We start from the raw sequence: 13,211 nt of genomic DNA on the forward strand, positions 1-13,211 counted from the left end.
GAGAATGAACAGTTCATAAATTTCATCGATAAATCTGTATGTTTGGTTAGCAATGGTGTTGCTATCCTTGTCTATCATGTAGAATTAATAATTAATTAACAGGATATTACATCTCAATTATGAAAAGTCATTATGAAATTGTTGAAAGATGAAATTTCTTTCTCAATGAAATACAAATGATTATTTTAAACGAGAATGAACAGTTAAAATATTACATCAATAAACCTGTATCAGCTACCGTCTATGGAAGGCATTGACAAGACAGAGGATCGGCAACGTAGTTCTGCTATCTTTCTCCATTGCCATTATAACGTGGACCTCAGTATAGCAGAGAAGAAAGAAAGGAATAATATGAGGAGGAGGCAAGGTGTAAAAATCATGCTCTAGGAAGAGAGCAGCGGCGAATCGAATGAAAAACAAACCGTTCAACAGATTGGTGTTGCAGGCGGGTGGAGGAATGTGAACTTTGAGAAAGAGAGGAAGAGAGAAAGAAAAGTTAGCGGAGAAGTGAAAAGGCGGCTCTGCCGATTTGTATTCGTAGCGAGGGAATTTTCCGATTTTCCGACCCATTGTTAATTCACGAGGCATACGTTGGAGAGAAGAAAATCTCTTGTGGTTGGGAGAGAATGAGAACTACAGGAAGGTGAGTGATGAGGGAGAGGAAGGGGTGGTGGAGGTGGAGGAGGAGGATGAGAAGGAGAAGAAGGAGGAGAAGGAGAAGAGAGAACAGGAGGAGGGGAGGCGTTGGTTGTTAAGGATGAGATGGATGGGGGTGATGAGAAGGAGGTTAAGGTGGGTTGATAGGAGGAGGTGGAGAAGGTGGAGAAGGAAGAGGAGGAGAAGAGGAGGGGAAAAGGAAGAGAAGGAGGAGTAGGCCTGAGAGGAAGGAGAACGAAGAGGAGAAGTAAGAGGAAGGAGAAAGAAGAGGAGGAGAAAGAAGTGGAGGAGACGGGAGATGAGGAGGAGGAGGAGGATGATGATTAGGTAGGAAAAGGGAAAGGAGGAGAAAGAAGTTGTGGAGACGGACGAAGAGGAGGAGGAGTGGGAGGAGGATGAAGTAGGAGAAGGAATAGGAGAAGAAGGAAGAGGAGGAAGGAGAAGGAGAATGAGGATGAGGAGGAGGACAAGGAGGAGAAGGAGGAGAAGACAGATGGGGAGGGGGATGAGGTGGTTGTTGATGATGAGGAGGATGGGGTTGATGAGGAGGAAAAGCAGAAGGTTGTGGTGGGGTGGTACTAGAAGGTGGAGGAGGTGGAGAAGGAAGAGGAGGAGAATGACGATGAGGAGAAGAAGGAGAACGAAGAGGAGGAGAAAGAGGAAGGAGAAGGAAGTGGAGGAGAAAGAGGTGGAGGAGACGGAAGAAGAGGAGGAGGAGAAGGAGGATAATGAGGTAGGAGAAGGAAGAGGAGGGGATGGAAGAAGGTGGAGGAAGAGGAGTAGTAGGAGGAGGAGGGGATGGAGGAAGGAGAAGGAAGAAGAGGAGAAGGACGATGGGGAGGAGACGAAGGAGGAGAAAAAGGAGGAATAGGTGGAGGAGGGTGAGGAAGGGTGAGGGGGAGAACGAAGATGAGGAGGAGAAGGAAGTGGAGGAGAATGATGAGGAGGAGAAGGAGGAGGGTGTATTAGTAGGTGGAGGAGGAGGAGTATCAGCCGGATGAGGATGAGCAGAGGAGGTGGGAGGAGGGGTGAGATGATGAGGATGAGTAGGAAGAGTGGCAGGTGAAAGAGAAGGATGAGAAACTGAACTTTTTTATTAAAAGAGCTTCAGCGAGTCTCTCTTACCACAGACGGACAACTATTTCGGCCTCACTAATGCTCGTTCAATGAATTGGCGGTGTTTCAACAAATAATTGTCGACTCTCTGAAAAGGATAAATAAAATAATTGAACGAGCGTTGAGGAGTTCTCACTTGACTGAAGGCCAAAGTCGTTATCCGTCCTGTTTGTATGTTATACAAATACTTTGGAAAGAGTTCATGAATTAGCTTCAAATTTTGAACACGTATTCTTCGCCTCGAACCTTTTCACAGGTCAAGTTCCTCGGTCAACAAAATTGACTCACTTTGTCCTTTTTCAGGATATAACAAATAACATTGAAAGTGCATAAAAAAACATTGTATATGATTTATCATTTAGTCAGCTGAAGAAATCATTGCAATTACTAGTTTTCCACTCATTCATTCATAATATCAGCTGGGGCTATTTGGGAGCGATCACACGCGCTGACACATGATTTCAGCTGGTTAATATGCAACATAATATTTACAACAATTATATCAACAAAATAATCCTATTATATTAAGCGAGCAATTTCTGTATATCTGTTTATATTTTTATATCTGGTTATTTTTATATTTTTATATCTGGTTATCTGGTTATTTATGCTCAACGGATCTCGAAAACGGCTCTAACGATTTTCACGAAATTTTGAGCATACAGTAGTAGGTTTATGATATAAACATCCGATTGCACTAGGTCTCATCCCTGGGAAAACTCGCTGAAGGACATGAGAAGGATAATTCATACTTGTGAAAACAGATGATAATTCCATCGTCTGTCGATAACAGAAGATGCGTGTGCCTGTGTGGGAGCTATGTAATCAATTAGCTTACCGTATCTCGCGAGAAATCTAGAAATTTTAATTTACTCGATCAAAATACAATAATCTGATTTGTTGACATGAGATGGTATTATATCATAATATTCAAAGTTAATCATCATTTTACAGTTCTAAGTGATTACTGAGTGTTATTCTGTTATTCAATTTGGTATGTAAACAATCTAAATTAGAACTTTTATGTTTTCAAATATTTGGACTGAAAATTTCACCTGAATTCAAGTGTATGGAAAATTACCTACTTTTTGGAATATTTATAGTGTATAAAATTCGGGGAGGAGACAGTTTTGGACTGTGCCTGTTAGTCCTTCCCCAATCATTTTAAAGAATTGAGTTCTGTTCATCAATAAATAAATAACGAGCGAAGCTCGGTGCCCCGATATTGCGGGTTTATACTGCACATTAATGTGCGGTTTTCGCCATTTTTTCTCTCTTGGAACTCTGTATCGAGATCATGTATCACATAACCACATAACCACCTTCTCATTAAAAAAAAAAACGAATTTGGATTCCTTTGAGTGTCAAAGATGTTGAAGCAACAGAGGTAATTTTTCATTTCAAATAGGTTCCTCAATGAAATTATTCTTGTCAGAGGAATATTTGGATGTTCTCATAATTATTCTCATCAACTCTGTATAGTTCTGAAAGTTGCGGGTTTGAAAGATTACAATACAACAGTTCGTGAGCGAGTTCACCAACACAGGGTTTCACCACTTAATTATAATCAACTTGCTTCCACTAACATCATAACTTTGATCTCACTATAGTTCATGTGCATGGTTCCCTTTTTAACAATAATTCCAGTTCACAGTATTGGAGAATAATTATTTTAAGCTATTCCTTTTCTAAACTCCGTATTATGGTCAAAATCCCTTCCATGATCCTATCAATTGTAGTTGACAATTGGATTAAGGTGTGGTGAAGGGGAAAGGAGGAGGAAGGAGGGGTTCAACCAGGATCCCCCCCAAACTTGTGATCAAAGTAAGCTTTGACCGCTCTGGTTGCGAACCCACAGGGTCTGGGAGCAAGTGACGTCACTCTTAGCAACATGTGTGACACACACGCATATGTGCACTGCAGTTGAGGTGTGGGTCTGTGGTGTTTCATGTACAATATTGTATGTTATAGTGAGGTCCACGTTATAATGGCAGTAGAGAAAGATACGATAACAACGTTGCCGATACTCTGTCTTGTCAATCTGCCTTCTATAGACGGTAGCTGCTACGGGTTTATTGATGTAATATCAACTGTTCATTCTCTCTTAGAATAATTAATTATTGACCGAGCGAAGTGAGGTCTAAGATTCAAGTCGATGGTTTGGCATTTCTCTTAAAGTTTAAATGTTCATTGATCGAGCGAAGTGAGGTCTAAGATTCAAGTCGACGGTTTGATACTTCTCTTAATGTTTAAATGTTTATATGTTGTGCATTTACGGCGAAACGCGGTAATAGATTTCCATTAAATTTGAAAGGTATGTTCCTTCTTAAATTGCGCGTCGACATATACAAGGTTTTTGGAAATTTGGATCTCAAGGATGATATAAAAGGAAAAAGGGGCCTCCTTCATACGCCAATATAAGAGTAAAGATCAGACTATAGAATTATTCATCATAAATCAGCTGGCTAGTGGACTATAATACTACCCGTTCAAGAACATCGAATCAAAATCATTTCCATTCAAAATGCAGTTCACAATCATAAATATAAATTACATTTTTATGGAAAAAAATCTGGTGTGGCGAACTCACACAACTTTCCTTGCCGTTATGAAAAATGATCACCTGACGCTAGTGTTCCCGCGCATCTCAAGTCTAATGTTCAAAGATTTGATCCAGCTGGTGACAGGGCAATAACGCTGGAGACCCACGAGGTCTGCAATCTCTTCATAGTGAATCATTTAATAGAATCAACAGATGCCAACAGTTTGCAATTGGATAGTCACATTTTCTCAAATTTCGTGCTCATTTTTAATTTTAGGTGAGAATGTTACTGAACATTAATTGTAGAGATTCTCATGCTCAATCCTTTCCACTCAATTTTTTTTCTAAAAATGGTATCTGAAGCCTGATAATTGAGAATCTAAAATCAAACTTTGCATAGATGGGGCGGAGCTCCTGAAATTTTTACAGATATGGGACTTGTGGCAGTTGATAGAGCTTATCGATGATAACTTTGATCAAAATCGTTGGAGCCGTTTTCGATAAAATCACGAAAAACCCTGTTTTGACAACATTTTCGCCATTTTGGCCGCCATCTTGTATCGCATTTGATCGAAATTGTTCGTGTCGGATCCTCATATTGTAAGGACCTTACGTTCCAAATTTCAAGTCATTCAGTTAATTGGGTGATGAGATATCGTGTACACAGATACACATATACTCATACACACACACACACATACACACACACACACACACACACACACACACACACAGACACACACACACTCACACACACACACACACACACATACAGACCAATACCCAAAAACCACTTTTTTAGACTAAGGGGACCTTGAAACGTATAGAAATTTAGAAATTGGGGTACCTCATTTTTTTCGGAAAGCAATACTTCCCTTACTTATGGTAATAGGGCAAGGAAAGTAATAATAGAATAAAAATTACTTCCAGGTGATATATCTCAGCAGTTGGCAATTTCCAATTAAATCTCACGTCAAACAATAATTATATTTTTCTCATGAGAATGCATTGGAAAATGAAATAAATTGAATATTTCAATACACTACAGTATTTGGTGTGAGAAATATAGTAATATGATATCATCACCATTGAGTCCAATACTCTAATCTCACTGTAATGGGGTCCAGTGAATGATATATCGTCGGGTATCATAATAATAATAATAATAATTTATTGAGAACAGAGGTTTCAGGGTGATTCACGGGTTAAGCCGTGAAACCTCTCAATGTACAGTCTGGCTCACATTATACGGATTAGCTTTGACTGTACTTGTATTGGCAAGTACCCGGGATAATGTCTGCGTAAAGGGTTATGGCACAATTAGGATTTGTGAAAATGTGAGAAAGAGAGGGAGAGAGTGAGTGAGTGAGAGAGAGATAACGAAAGAGACAGATTGATTGATTGATTGCCTTTATTAAGGGCGGAGTTAGGACTCTAGGTCCTCTCTGCCACACAACCCTCTACATTTCATACAATACTATGAACAACAAAATCAAAATTGTAATAAAAAATGAACTAAAACTGAAAACTAAACTTCGAATTGATAATTAATACAAAATAAATTTTCACAAAAATGGATTTTAAAAACAGATTCAAAACTATGACTTTGAAAATTTTGATGATAACAAATAAATCTAGAGCTGAAATTCAAACCAATATGTATAACATATGAATACAAAATAAAATGTGAAATAGATCAATTCGATACTAAAAATAACAGAAAAAGATAGAAATCAAATTACAAATTCTAACTTAATTAGCATGAGAGAGAAAGAGATTGATTGATTGATTGAGTACTTTATTTATGTAGATTACAATATATTGGCTTATACACTTATATTCAATAGCTTACAATACAGCAAAATTATAGATGAATTTACATGATATAGACTAAGAAAATGATTATTGAACTGTATATTATATGAAAAAGCAATTTGTAATATAATAACTATAGATAATATTATATTGTTATGCATCTACATAAATTGGCGGAGCTTTGGACATATCAATGTCCATTCTTCGGAAAGAATAGGTCTATTAAAAATATCCTCCCCACTAACTCTCTACCAAAACGTAAATTTAATTAATTAAACTAAGGATTTATTTATTAATGAAAAAATATTGTAAAAGTTTTAATTAATATGAATATTTAAGAGAAAAAAAACAGAAAATTGTTTCTGGAAAATTGTTTTTCATGGTTTATTGATTGAGAGAGAGCGAGAGAGAGTGAGAGAGAATGAGCGACTGATTGATTGGGTACTTTATTTATGTAGGTTACAACATATTAATATCGGGGGACCAAGCTCCGCTCGGGAGTTGATAGGAATAGGAATTGAAAATTTAAAAGGAAAAATCATAAAATTATCCTTAAAAATTTAGTATTTGCTTGAGAGTTACAGTATGTACTGTCCAATAACAACTGTTATATGCAGATGAATCTGAGATGATGACCCCTGAAGTTTGGTGAGAGGTTGAAGAATATTGGAGTAAGTACTTGGATTCCAATACAATAAACCATTTTTTCAAATAATATATTGAATTATTTTGATAGAAATAATACTATAAAAAAAATGATATATAAATATGATAATAATAAAGATAATTTAATTCAATTATTCGTTTTAATCTTAGACTATATTATAATTCGAATTCCTTATCGTTAAGATATTGAGGTTATGAATAATTTCAAACCAAGTTAAAAAAAATCGGCTACTGCGCATGTGCTGCGACTAGACAAGAGGTAAAAACTAAACAGCTATGCAGCCCATTTAATATCATCAGCTAGCTTCATTATTACTTCTTTTTTCACTTATCACTTTTTCTTTTTCATTCTCATCTTTCTTCTTCTTCTTCCACATTTAAATCATCATTTAACAATTCAACTGTCTACAGGTGTAGAAACTCAGTCGGCAGTAATTTTGAAATTTTCAATTTCGGGAAAAATCTTTCATCCTGTATAGCTCGCTAATGAGGCGTTTATGGATATATGTTTATAAGAACTTTTTTTCTTATTTCTACCTCTACTATCACGTATCAAATTATTTTACCATAATTATGAATCACCCTGTATATACAGGGTTGATTTGAAGTATGGGAACACCTCAATATTCATTCAAGAAGGAAAATTTGCCAAAAGATATGATCAGGGATCCTATTTCAATGAAAATGAGTACTTTTCGACCAAAATTTTGAAACGATAGAAAAGTAGTTTTTTCAATTCGAATAGAATTCAAAGTGAGACACATCGTGATTCCTCTCGTGAAATATTGAGGTGTTTCCATAATCTTCACCTACTTTGCACGGTGAAGTCCAAATTATAAATGGAATATTTAATGATAATGGAAGTATTCAAAAACAAATTATGAAACTTATAGAGCTAGATACAATGAAAGTAAACTTAAATGCTCAAACCTCACAATCATTACGACAGTTCATTCATAATGCTCCAAAGATAATAAATAAAATCCCAAATGAATGAATGAATAATAAATTGATTTGCCAAAACACAAAATACAAAAAAGCATAAGTATATGCTACTGCACTTAACTGAAAGTATCGGGGACAGAGCTTCGCTGGAGTACAAAAGCATAAAAAATGTATTACGGAAGAAGAAATTATAATAACATTCATAGTTCATACAGAAATGTTCAATTCTAGTCACAGTAAACTGAGATTAATTACCAGAGGAACGCAAAAATTCCTCTCACAAAGGCCCGGTTGCCCAACAGCCGGTTGAATCTTAATCCTGATTAACTTCACGTGAACCAAATCAGAGAAGACCATTTCAAGAATATGGATCTACTGGAATTAATCAGGATTGAACATAACCCGGCTTTTTTGTAACCGGCACTAAGTACCTGATTGAATGATTACAAAAGTTCAATTTTGACACAGTCCCACACACATGAACTCGCTCACTCACTTCCATCATCAACAAACGACGAAATCATTATTATCAGCTGTTCTTCCAAGGATGAATAATAATTATCCTTTTAATGTCCTTCAGCGAGTTTTCCCAGGGATGAGACCTAGTGCAATTGAATTTTTATATTATAAACCTACTATGTTCTGAATTTCGTGAGAATCGTTAGAGCCGCTTTGAGATCCGGTGAAATACAAACATACAAACATATAAACATATAAACATATTGTTCTGGCCAGAGAACTTGAATTGTAGCGCCAGAATGCCAGACTGTATTTCTGCCAATAGCAGGCTTGTGTTTGCGTCAGCGCAGACCGTCCTGCTTGCTTGGCATTGTGGATCTTTTTGAAAGTCCTCAGTCTTGTCTCGTCAGCCCGTTTCGCAAGACCAAAGTTGTGTTTGTCATGTAATTTTCGATCAGAAATTTCTTGTAAATTGTTTGAGTGTCATGTGTGTGAATTATGAATATAACAGCATAAATAGTATTGAATTGAATCAATTTGAATCAGATTTGAATTTATAAAGAATCTAGTTTGAGCTTTGTTCAAAGCACAGTGCATAGCCTGCAAGTTGAACGCGAAAAGGCAGCCCGGAAGCAAGAACCTGTCTTTTCCCAGATTTCATCCCACCCTGAACCTGACCAAAACACCTAATAAAGGCTTCGAAGGGCAAGTAGTCAAGATTGGAATAAATTTGGTGAGTTTTTGCTCTTTTTTATTGTTCATTAATGCAGAGTTTAACTGTACAAATAACCTGGCTCAAATTGAAGATTAAATTTTGCCCCTTGTTTGTATTTGATTATTTAAATAGTAAATTACAATCCTCTGGTAGATCTAGCCTGATCTTTGTTCAGAACACATATAAACATATAAACATATAAACATATAAACATATAAACATATAAACATATAACATATAAACATATAAACATATAAACATATAAACATATAAACATATAAACATATAAACATATAAACATATAACATATAAACATATAAACATATAAACATATAAACATATAAACATATAAACATATAAACATATAAACATATAAACATATAAACATATAAACATATAAACATATAAACTATAAACATATAAACATATAAACATATAAACATATAACATATAAACATATAAACATATAAACATATAAACATATAAACATTAAACATATAAACATATAACATATAAACATATAAACATATAAACATATAACATATAAACATAAAACATATAAACATAAAACATATAAACATATAAACATATAAACATATATACATATATACATATAAACATATAAACATATAGACATATATACATATAACCTATAAACATATAACATATAAACATATAAACATATTAACATATAACATATAAACATATAAACATCTGAATTTATAAACAGTTAAACAGAAGTTGCTCGTTCAATAGTATAGAATACATACATAAAAATTGAGGAATGTAGATAGTCTCACAAATCAAGGGTTGTGTAGCAGAGCGCACCTGGAGTCCTAACTCTGCCCTAATGAAGGCTTCCAGCCACATATCCTGAAATTGAAAAATTATGAATTTCCGTTATTTGTTGTCTGAGCGTATTGTATTGTAAGAGGATGGACGCTCGAGAGCTAGTATAAAAAAACCGTTTCTCAAGACTATTGAGAATACATTTTGAATACCTAGTCTGACGACAGTGGTAGTCAATCTTTTTCAAAAAAGATTGAAACAAGAATAATTCTTTCCTAGTAACTTGACGATATTCTTAATGCTATTTACAGACACGCTTAGAATAGAAACAACAGTAGTGAAGTGGTTCAGCATTAACCAATTATTCAAACAATCACACAGTCACTAAATATAATGAGAATAAATAAATAAATAATTTTATTTCCATTATAAATTCCACTTGACATTCATTTCAAGTTTTGGAAATCATATGACAAGTTGTGTGATCATTGTTAGTACTGTAATGTATTTAACTGTAATTACTAAATAATTGCTAAGACGTATAGATTAATTTTTTTTTAAGTTCAGTTCATCACTTTACATACATTTTAGCGCACGACGTCTGTAGCATCCTGTAAACTTTAACCACACACTATTCCCAACAAGCCAAAATAACCAGCAAGAAGCAAAAAATGAAATATAACAAGACAACATACATAAGTAGATCTCCGTACAGCACAATGATATACTACAAATATACAATTAACAAAAAAAAAAAAACAAAGCAGCATACAAAAACAATACCTCAACTGAAAGACAACTGGATTCATGAATTTCTAATCAACATAATCAACTCTAAATAAACTGTAATACAAAAAAATTTAAAACCGGGTTAATTCTTAGAACATCAACATCCGTTTGGACCCATAGCCATGATTTAATTTCCTTCAAAAATTTATTCTTATCATTACATTCCCTGATATCTATTGGCAAACTATTAGAGTATTGTGTACCCAAGTAACTAGAAGAATTTTTGAAAATCATTTTACTAACTCTCTGAGTTCTGAAAAAATTTAAAACTGCTCTTCCAGTATGTTCAGAAATAATCATTTTATCTGTACCCGTATTTCCATTTTCTTCATAATTAATGGATACAAAAAGATATTGAACCGGCAAGATATTAGATGTTTTATAAAGTGGAAAAGAGCTTTCACGCCTTGGCTTCTCCAGAACTATTTTCATAAAGTGATTTTGCCTAGTTCTAATTGGTTTTAACAACGTTTTAAAGGTTCCACCCCAGCATGTTATGCCATATTGCAAATTCGAGTGTACCAATGTGCATAGTATAGCATTCTTAATACTTTTTCATCACAGAAGTTTCGCAAGTAATAAAATTTCCTGATTGACTTTGTCAATATTATGAAATTTTTAATTTTGTAATTCCATCTTATTTTCTCAGTTTCATAATTATGCAACAACCAATTTAAATACTATCGATACATACTTATCTAATATTAATATAATTTAGACTGGATTATTTATTTGATTTGCGGTATTTTCGATATATTTTTAGGCTAGGGTGTACTGCACTTGAATGAACGACATCCTCAAGTACTGGAAAAAACTGGTTCCCCGTTTTGTAATTGCTTTTTCCTACAGTTACGTTGAAAAGTGGCCATTGCTGCACTGATTACAGAACGCAAAGAATCACTTTTCCGCTCTAGTGCGGGAAAAATTTTTCTGCACTCCAGATTTGCAACATGGCAATGCAATAGTATATTTCGCACCTAGAGCAGAAAATGAGATTTTTCCAGCTCGAAATCGGTTTTCAAGTCCGAGGCCGTAGGCCGAGGACTAGAAAAGATTGAGAGCTGGAAAAACATTTTTGCCCGTGGTGCGAACGATATTTTTCGCCACACTACAGGTATTGCTGACAAAATAAATAAAGAATACAAAATAATGAATACTCGTTAAGCTATTGTACCTATCTCTTGATTTTAGTGGTAGAAGATTTGCAGTCAGGATTTCAGATTCTTTTAAAATTTCACTTGGAATACCACATTCATCTTCAAGCATTTTTGAAAATTCGGGATGCACTAATCAACAATAAATAATTGAATAAAACTGGTTGCGAAGCGAATTAGTTTGATTCGAAACTGGAACTGAAATCATGGCGACTTCAGCACTGATGATGAAAGTGGACACTCGCCCGATCTAGCGGATGACTTATTAACTACTTCCATGAGCGGCTGGAAAGAGACAACTTTCTGGGCTAGACCGGAAAAGAAACCCTTTTTTGACGTCGTCTGCAAACAAGGTCTTTCAGATCTACGTAGGGACTGGAAAACAGCTGCTTTCTGTGCAGTGTGGCGAAAAATACTTAGTAGGTTATATGGAGCAACAGTGCAGCAAAATCAAAATGAAGTTGGTAACAGTGACTGGGCTGCTATAGTGAGCAGAGGTGCAACGAAGCACAACGCGCACCTTATTAAGTAGATATTATAACCAACGACAACGAGGACTTGAGGATTTTAGGATTAAGGTTTTTATCAATAATAAAATTACACAGATATACATTTGATGGATTTCAGGCAATTTTACCCATAATTACCCACTTTTCATATTCAATGGTAACTGTAGGAAAAACTTAATGTGAAATACGTGCGCAAAGTTCCTCTGCTGCACTCAAGAAACCATTCCGCCCTCGCCTACGGCTCGGGCGTAAACGTTTCTTTCGGTGCAGCAAACTGTCACTTTGCGCACTAGTTGCACAAATAACTATTCCTAATGGCAGTCAAGTTTCACTTCTATCAGAGGGTAGTAATCCACAATGGACCGTTTTGAGAAGCTTACGATATTGGGATTTGATACAGTACACCTACTCTCAATGATTGATAGTAAATGTTGATGATTTGTTTCGCTCCAGGCATCATGCTAGCTAATGGGTCAAATTATTGCCATTCGCAATTAGTCTGCAATTTGTGCTAATTGTTAATCTTTCTGCCAATATTTGACTGGTGGAAATTGAGTATCTTATCATTGCATTCGATTCAAGCTAATCAATCCAGAATATAATTAATTGAAGAGCTGGCACACACGTGTGGGATAGGAGATTCACGAATGACACATCATCAACTACTCCATAGCCACCTTCAATACAAGGCCGCGGCCTACAATATCGCAACGTCGCAGTGTACGCCTAGAATCTAAAGGTGCGTACAGATATACGCGGCAGGCAAGTACGTTTGATCATATCATCAAATCACACTGGCACAGTCTCATATGGTCTTTAAAGCACCAATGAGATGTTCTAGAGACGCGCTCGCTCGCTTGCATTTCAACCCACTTCTAAGAGCCTGTTCACATGACAGCGATTTACGCTCGGTTGTCGCGCGATTGACCAAACGAGCGGTTGCCAGGTATAGGGAAACACATGGTGCCGTACACATGCAACGCTCGGTTTTAGTAGTCGCCGGCGAATCGCGGCGGTTGTAATCTCAGACTTAACCGAGGGCAAATCGCTCATGA

Source organism: Nilaparvata lugens, chromosome 9 (genome assembly GCF_014356525.2).
Source record: "Nilaparvata lugens isolate BPH chromosome 9, ASM1435652v1, whole genome shotgun sequence".
Taxonomy (NCBI): Eukaryota; Metazoa; Arthropoda; class Insecta; order Hemiptera; family Delphacidae; genus Nilaparvata; species Nilaparvata lugens.